The following is a 10,000-nucleotide window of genomic DNA, read 5'->3' as shown; positions in this document are numbered from 1 at the left end:
TTTTAAAATTAACATGGTTTGATTAACGCGATGTGGCCTGTTGTCTGAGAGAGCGACTACACATGTACACACACACACACACACACACACACACACACACACACACACACACACACACACACACACACACACACACACACACACACACACACACACACACACACACACACACACACACACACACACACACACACACACACACACACACACACACACACACACACACACACACACACACACACACACACACACACACACACACACACACACACACACACACACACACACACAAAACACACTTTTACCAGGCACTCGCCTTGTCTGATAATGTCACATAGACAGATAGATATGCTCCACAGAATTCAGTGTCCATTTCCAGTGGTAACTTGTCAGCATGACTGGATAAGATAAGGATCCATATATATATATCTTTTTTTACAGTGTTTGTCTTCTCGCTAATGATTTATTTATTTGAATTCACACTGTCAATTCCTTCACATTTCCCTCCCTCAGATCTGTATGCTCTACACGCAACAGATTTTCCAAAAATATGAGTAAATACAGAAGTTATTTATTTTAGATTAATAGTTTTATTTAGCTACTGTCATGCATCAGTTGTCACAGTGAGTCTCCATCTGCATAAACAAAATAGCACTGCCAACTAAATAGACTACTGGCGCTTCTCCCTGTCGAAACGGTATTTCCAATAACGGAATATACAATATCAGAGCAGCTCATCTCCCACATTATACCGTGTTTGATGTTGTGGAGTCTCACTATCTTTAGAAATGTGTCTCTTGTTACCAGCGTTCTGATTCAATTATATTATTACATCTTTTTCCGAAAGTAGCCTACTAATCATTCATTAACACACATGCTACCAATTAATATTCAGTTAGTCTTAGGGGAGGCAGGAGGTAAAGAGGCCAGCCAATAACCGAAAGGTCGCTGGTTCGATCCCTGGCCCCCGGCAGGAGGGTGTATTCTGGGCTGGGTGGCTGGTATTACATCTACAGTGCCATCCTCCCTAAGTGCCCTTGAGCAAGGTACTGAACCCCAAAAACTGCTGCAGCTCCTGTAAAGCGCTTGTTTCATCTACAAATACCTACATGGACTAGCTCCCCCTCCAGGGGCGGATTTAGGATTGTAGGAGATCCGGGGCTTAGCCCAGATGGCCCCCCCCCCTTTTTTTTTTTTATCTTTTTTTTTTTTAATTTTTTTGTTTTTTTGTTTTTTGAATTCTTTGTTTTTTATTTTTGGGCAGGCAAGGGGTGGTTTGGACACCCTCCACGACAGATTTTTTTTGAATTTAATGAACCTGTACGTGCAATTTCCTGCAATATAGAGCCTTCAATCTTGACCAAGATCTTGACTTCACTATAAAACTCAGTTAACCATAACGTAGTTATGGTTAGATTTATATATTGGGGGGGGATATATCATATTTTTCATATAATCAAAAAGTGGTGGAGCAAGATCATACCTTTGCTCCCCCAAGTTCAATAGTGGGAGAGCAGAGATGCTCCGAATGCTCTTATGGCCAGGCGTCTATGATTCACTGATACAAAGTAAAATAGTGCAGTGCAATAAAATAGTTAGTAAAATAGAATAAAATAATGCAATAGTGCATTGCAATAAAATAGTTATCATCGTATTTTTTCGGGAGGCCGGTAAGGAGTGCATTACAGTAGTCGAGTTGGCTTGAGATAAAGGCATGGATCTGGTTTTCAGCGTCCTTTTGATTTATAAATGGCCGTACTTTAGCTATGTTTCTAAGGTGGAAGAATTAAGTTTTTGTCAACTTGTTGATTGTGATTTAAAGCTTAGGTCTGAGTCTACCATAACACCAAGACTTAACTCACTCAAATACAGTTAGCAGCTGGATAGACCACAGATGGAAATGAGCTTCTGCTAAATCTGGTGCAAACATATTTTCATGTAACAATGATGAATTGTAAAAAAAAAAAAATTTAAATAGATTCGGGGCTTTTCAGAATACATCCGGGGCTTGAGCCCAGGTAGCCACCCCCTAGCTCCGCCCCTGTCCCCCTCCTGTACAGGAATTCATCTACCAAAAAATAAACACTGGGGGCACCAGGGTGGCGCAGCACATACAGCGCTGCGGTGCAACACGGCCGTCACGGGTTCGACTCCCGGACCCGGCGACCTTTGCCGAATGTCTCCCCCCTCTATCTCCCATACTTCCTCTCTCTCTCTCTGCCGGACTGCCCAAAAAAAAAAAAAAAAAAAAAAAACATAATTTAAAAAAATAAACACTGGACTCTGCACCATGTCAGACACCAGAGGTGACTGCATGGTCCAACGTAGACTGACCACGTTTGGCCAAAACGTCCTGTCCATAATAAAGGCAGTCAAATGTGGAACAGTCTCCCCATTTCCATAAGGGAAAGCCTCACCCTTGCTTATTTTAGAGGGTGACGTAATCATAACAGATTATGATGTTCTAAACATGTAGAATGGCCTTACAGGCTAAATATGACTTCATGGTACACTTTACCAACTGGTCAGAACAGACCCTGATCAGAAGCAGCTGTGTTTAGACGGCCGCTTTGTAACAAATGAAGGTCAGGAAATGACTCCGAGAATAGCCCTTCGGTCAGGGCTGGGCAACTTTGTATATGGTGAGAGCCACTAAATTTCCACACTCAATCTGGGGGGCCGCATTGTTTATCGGCAGTCCCGCCAGTAGTACCCCATCATCCAAATAGCCCATAATAGTCACAGATGTGATAAATAAGGCATATAAACTATTATAATTTGTTGTAACTTTGTTTTTATTCCATTTCAAACGCATTTAGTAATGCTTAATTTTTCAACTTTATGAATTTATAAATACAGCTGAATTTGAAAGTATTGCTGTGTAACCCAAATATATACAAAAATGACAAATTATAATTAAGGCTTCTATTAAAATAAATGTATGAACTTAAAGCCCACGGCTCAACAAACACAAAGCAGCATTCCTGCTGCATTTCACTACAACAGTAAATAAAAAGTGCAATAATAAATGATTTTGTTAAATGTATAAACCTTTATCCTGCTACTAAACAAAACATTCCTGAGTGCTTCATATCCATAACATGAATTTCAGTGTTATCTGAACACTACAAAAGTAAACAAGTAGCCAAGTGCAATACTCATCAGAATAATGAATTCCTTTTTGTGCAATTCTACATGCCTCCCATTGACCCTTTATCAAACTGGCATGACATTCACCCTCCCCCCACAGTGGGTCAATAATGGTTCTGTCTTTAATGAGACACTTGTGGTCTCTCCTGTTGGCGCACAATAGAAGGAATGTCAACTTCAATGTTTGTGCATGCGATCTGCATCAGATGAAATAACGTTTCATTTTTGTGTGCGTACTTCTGCTCAGAAAAGTGCTGGGACGGCGTGGTACCGCGTGGCATGACCACTGCACCCCTGATTATTAGTGACCCACAATAGATGGAAATTATGTTAGCGAACTTACCTGATGTATAATGCAGTGCAGCATTGGACACTCAACGCCACTCTGCCTTAGAAGGCCGGCGAATCCTGTGTGTTTCCCTTTCATTGCCGGTGCTCCATCGGTAACAACAGCCGACAGTTTATCAAAACCCCCATATTGCTGCACGGCACTTTCAACAGCTTTGAATATGTCCACACTAGGGCTGACCCCTATTAGTCAAATAGTCGACTAATCGATCGAAAGGAGCCATAGTCGACTGCCAACTCTTCTTAGTCGAAAAATATATATATATATAAATTTTTTTCTTTCTTTTTAAATATTGGCCTGGGGCCGCATGGAGCGTCGGTGAGGGCCGCCAGTTGCCCCTCCCTGCCTTAGGTCAATAGAAACATGTTGTAACTAGGGATGTCCCGATCCGATCACGTGATCGGGATCGGGGCCGATCACGTGATTTTCCGAAGATCGGGATCGCCAAAAAAAATATAATCTGTATTATTTTTTTTTATTTTTTTTTTTACTATTTTTTTTTAATCAACAAACATGACCATGTTCACGTCTTAAACTCATACTGAGGCCTTAGTTTTGGTTTTAAATTGCATATCATCATTCATTTATTTATTGTCACACAGAGCAGAAGAATTTTGCCAAAACAAACCAATAGTATCCAGCTGCAGAACGGCAGACCAGCCACACTCTCAGGCCCAAATAAATTTTTTTTTAATTTTTTTTTATCCCAATTTCTCACATTACATTCACCCTGAATGTTGACGTTATCCAGGTGAAAAGTTAACTTCATTCAAGCGAGGCATTGCAATCCTTGACATAAATCATTTGATGTATAATTAAATCAAAGGAAATGCGTTTGGGTCTGAGAGTGTGGCTGGGCTGCCATTCTGCAGCTGGATACTATTGGTTTGTTTTGGCAAAATTCTTCTGCTCTGTGTGACAATAAATAAATGAATGATGATATGCAATTTAAAACCAAAACTAAGGCCTCAGTATGAGTTTAAGACGTGAACGTGGTCATGTTTGTTGAATAAAAAAAAAGAATTATAATAATAATAATAATAATAATAATAATAATAATAATAATAATAATAATAATAATAATAATAATAATAATAATAATAATAATAATAATAATAATAATAATAATAATAATAATAATAATAATAATAATAAAAACTTAAATTAAAAATAAAAATAAAAAATTGATCGGATCGGGAAATATCGGTATCGGTAGATACTCAAAATCACATGATCGGGATCGGATCGGGAGCAAAAAAACGTGATCGGGACATCCCTACTTATACCACATGCATGAGCCTGGTCTCTTTTGAAAGGGAACATTCTGAAGTTACTAAAGTAAAAAAGGAAAATCACTTTTAGTGCTAATGAAATAGAGTAACAGAGGTTTGAACTTGAACTTGTACTCACATTTCTCTTTAGTGGTTGCCAAAAACACAGTGGTTCTTATGTAGTAGAGGTCCAGATTTGTATAAATATCTATAAAAAATTGAGTGCTTGAGAAAGCTTTTAGTAAAACATGTACCAAACAAATTTAAGCGTTAACCCTAAAGCTGCAGTAGGCAACTTCAGAGGAATTAGCAAGAGTGAGGTTACCTGCCCGGCAGAAATAGAGCTAAGCTCCGCATCACTTTTCAAGCCCACGCTATGAGCAATAACGGTTCTCCACAGACTCCCAGGGGCACCATCATCAGCATTAAACTGAATTTTAAAGAAATATTTGGTTCGGCAGTTGGCATTTTTCCCCTGTGGGCAGGGAACATCTCTTGGCAGGCCCCAAAACAGCAGCTCCCTGCATCAATAACCAATCAGATGTTCTTAGCCTGCCAAGTGGTGTTACCGGGGTCGCATTAGAAAACTAAATCCACCATCGCATAATGATATTTTTCATTATCATAATTTTTTTTGTTCAGCTTAGAGGTGATGGTGCCTCTGGGAGTGGAAAACCTTTGTTGCGCGAGCGTGGGCTTGAGAAGGGATGCGGAGCTGAGCTCTATTTCTGCTGGGCATGGAAATTCACTTTTGCTTGCTAATTGCACATTTTGCTAGCTAATTGCAGCGTAACTAGTGAGAGTAGGTAAGGGATATGTACAGATATAGTATCTACAGATATGTAAAAAGGATTATAATTATGCAGGTTTGTACAGACAGATGTGTGGATAGATGTATACCGTAAGAATAAATATATATGTATATGGTAAATACAGCATTATTGTACATGCTATCATACAGAGGGTTATATGCAGGGTTATATCAGGTGTATAAGTAGGAGTAGGTATATAGAGGGATTATATGCAGGTATATTCAGACAGATATGGATATATATAGATATACATTTACACACACATATGTAACGGATGGTATCGTGAATAATCATAATATTCTAATTTCTAAATTACGTTCATATGGTGTGAGAGGAATGGTTCTAGAATGGTTGAGTAGTTATCTCCACAATAGGCAACAATATGTGCAGTTGGCAGATGTCAAATCTGAGCTCATGAAAATTTAATGTGGGGTACTGCAAGGTTCGGTTTTGGGGCCCAAACTCTTTCTTTTATATATTAATGATATTTGTGATGTTTCAAAACTATTACAGTTTGTCTTGTTTGCTGATGATACCAATTTGTTTTGCTCTGGAAATAATTTAAAGGAACTAGCTGAATATATTGTGTATGAAATGACAAAGCAAAAGAAATGGTTTGATGTAAATAAGCTATCACTGAATCTGAAAAAAACTAAATTTATGATTTTTGGCAATCGAAAACTAGATGAAAATATAGTACTGACCATAGATGGAGTTGAAAATTTCGTTTTCTTGGTGTGATTATGGATGATAAATTAACATGGAAATCGCACATAGCACACGTTAAAAAAAAGATGTCCAAGAGTATTTTTGTTATGAATAAAGTAAAGGATGTGTTAGAGTATGAGGCAATGAGAACACTCTACTGTTCACTCATCTCACCTTATATCAGTTATTGTGTTGAAGTATGGGGGACTACTTATGGGACCAATATAAAACCATTATATATACTACAGAAGAGGGCTGTAAGAATCACACATAAAGTGAGTTATCGAGAACACACAAATACATTATTTATTAAATCTAGAATAATTAAACTTGAAGACATGGTTAAGTTTCAAACAATGTTAATTATGTTTAGGGCAAGAAATAATACACTGCCAGAAAAACTACAAAATCTTTTTCATTTAGAAAGTGAGTTTAGTAGGAGAAAATACAATTTTGCGCGTACCACACTTAAACAGATGTGTTCTTCAGTTATTGGTGTAAAGTTGTGGAATTCTCTCCATAGCGAGCTTAAGGGATGTAATAGTGTTTATCAATTTAAAAAAAATTATAAAAAAAATAATTTAGTCAGTATGAAAATCAAATGTGATCTGAATAGTGAGATCTTTTCTTTTTTTTCTCTCTTTATTTTATTCTTTATTCTTTATTATTATTATTTAATTTTTTCTTGTTTAAACTGTGGATTGTGTGTTTCTTGTATAATGGTATAAATTATTATTTGTGTAAATTAGGTTGTACGCCGACCATTAAGTAAATACTTGTTTAGTTTAGGATGTATTCTTCTTCCTGCTCCTTTTGTCCATGGAACGTTATTTATCATTGTGTAATGAAGAAACTCTGATTGTATGATTCCATGTGGCAAATAAAAACTCTGAACTGAACTGAACTGAACTGAAGCGCAGTCACAAAGGGCTGGGGTGAGTAGCGGTGCTATGGGTTAAACTCACTCTCATCCTCAAAAAGACACATAGACACGTTACAAAGCAGTGAGTTCACTTCTTGGTATAGCGGTCTGTGCTGTTGCACGCGGCGTGGGAGACCCGTGTTCGAAACTCCCTCGGGGCATCGAAGTTTGAGGTGACGTTGTCACAACCGTTACACACATATATATATATATATATATATATATATATATATGTAGACACGTGAATATGTCCAACCGTAATTCAATGTGTCTAACTGTATTCATTGTGCTCTAACTGTTTTCATGATAACGTTGTGTAACTGAATTACCCGTTTTTGATTTAATATTGACATTCAGTAGGGGGACATGGCACTGGACGGTCGCCAGGCGGAGCTGGTGCGACGTTGGGCTGGTCACGACAGGTGAAGAAGAGGTTGGTAGGAAGGAGGGGCTGGATACACGGGACTCTCTCTTCATCGTTTTCCAGGGAAGGAAGCAGACGTGTGGACAGAGAGCTCCCGATACTAAAGACACGCGAAATACGACTCCTGCCACGGTGTGGGATAGTAACGTCGTATGCGACAGTTTAGCTTCCCAGTATAGTGCTTAGGGTACGTTTGAACCAAGAAGAAGACGTTCTACTGCCGGACTGTACTGTGGATATGCCACGCGCTGCGTTTAGGAATGTATAGGCGAGAGGCTAGGGGGTCGCACTGGTCACAGCTTAGCTTCAAGTATAACTAACTAGTAACCTGGTTAGCTCCACGCGTCGCCACAGCGTTTCCAGCCCTCGAAGCAGACGCCGCCACCCGACGGCACGGGGCTCTACTCGCCTGCAGCCTGCACCTGTTTACCACCAGCCCAGCCAGCTCTCCTGTGTATCACGTGGGGCCGGTTGACGGCCAACCCACGCCCCAAACATTCGTTGTGGGGACGGAACAGCACTCGGTTGGTACACTCACACCAGGTACTGTTAGCGCTCCCAGCACTCTGGAACATTATCGGCCGGAACATTCTCCTTTTCGAGAGTATGCCCTCTAAGGGCGAAGAGAATAAATACTTTGAGCTGGGACGTGCACCAGTGACTAGGGGCGCCCCAACGTTTGTTGTTTTAGGTAATGCCGGCTTAGACAGGTATTTGGTTTCAGTGTGGGCCCACGAGAGTGTATTTGTTGTGTTGTGTTATTGTGTGGTGCATATGGCACAATTGGTATATTGATGTACATGGAAAACGTATTAACCCTGATGGGGGCTTGTTCATGTAAATACCCAATTAACACTAAAAGGAGAGGCGTATAAATGGGACCACTGTGTGTGAGTGAATTACTGTGCATTATTGTTTAAACCTCTTCTTCCCATTAATGTGCATTATCGTTTAACCCCTTCTTCCCTACGGTCTATGTGCAACTGGGGCAGGTGCTCTGTACAGGTCTGCACCAGTCAACAAGGAAAGGTACTGCTTTGGGGAGAAATTGTATTATCTACCATCACTGCCACCGGGTGTGAGAGGGTGTGGGACGTATTAAGGGAAGTGTGGGTGTTGGAGGAAATACTACGGTTGCCCTGGAGGGCAAGAAGGACCAGCGTAGAACCCCTAGGTTAGTAAACCCTAGGCCCCATCTTCCCCGCTGCTAAATCCCAATTCTAATACTCTTACACTACAGTCGGGGGCTCAGCTGCTGTGTTCCCACTACCTGGTGACAGTTCATATCCACTCTCATAAAGTAGGGATAATCCACCCTTCTACACATATATATATATATATATATGCAGTAAATATAAATAGACTAAATGTATATATATGGTACAGCACTATTGTACATACTATCATACAGAGTCTTATCCATTCCACCAGCTTAAAAGGATCCAATTCAGGTGGCGAAGTGGGGGTATTAAACTTAGGAGTGAGTTTACACCAAGGGGCTACCATTGCAAGGTTTCACCCTCATTACACCAGTTACATACAACTAAATGTTCCCTGACAACCATAGTATCAACCTATTGTTACCTCAGCGACCTGTGGCTTTCAAACAGCTAACAAGCAGAATATCACTAGTTTTCACTTATTTTCTCAACCCCTTATGTATTTTGGGCTGTTTTTAGCTCGTGTCCATTTTGAGATATTATGCTTTGCGGGCGTATAAAGGCCCAGTTAGCAGCGAGGCTGGTCTTAAAGAAATGAATGGTCAGTGTCCTCCATGATTACTGTTAAAACATTACAGTTTTACACAGGACTCTCAGAATTTAGCCATTGCAAGTATAAATCAGTTTGAAAACAATATTGCTCTAGTCTAGCCTATAAAAGACTGACACGCCCATCATGTTTGGAGCACAGAAAGAACCAAATTACAGTTATATTACCTGTACTTAGGCCCATATCTGTCAGTAGATGTTTTGGGGTGTCTAGAGAACCCAAGAGCAGAACACAGAACACAGCAGAATGAGGCGGTTTAGGAGTTAATGAAAACCAGGGAAGGATGAGGGCAGGGGGCTGGTGATGAAGAGCAGGGGTGGGGAGAGATAGACGGGCAACAAGGGGGTAGGTGAGTTCCAGGGGAGGTGCAGGCTGGTGAGGTCCGTGGGTGAGTGCAGGCCGGAGGGGTGAGGTCCTGCACATCAGACAACAGGGGTTAGGATGACGCAGGTTACATAGCTCACAAAACACACTATATATATATTATTGTCCAGAGAAGAGTCTTAATACCACGAGAGGCGAAAACAACACTCGGACCAGGAGTGGCAGGGGTGCAGGCCTCTTATCCTGGCTCCGTGATGACGTGAGGGGTCT

Source organism: Notolepis coatsorum (assembly GCF_963971535.1).
Source record: "Notolepis coatsorum genome assembly, contig: SCAFFOLD_406, whole genome shotgun sequence".
NCBI lineage: Eukaryota > Metazoa > Chordata > Actinopteri > Aulopiformes > Paralepididae > Notolepis > Notolepis coatsorum.
The sequence above is the reverse complement of the archived record's forward strand: the minus strand, read 5'-3'. Positions refer to the sequence as shown.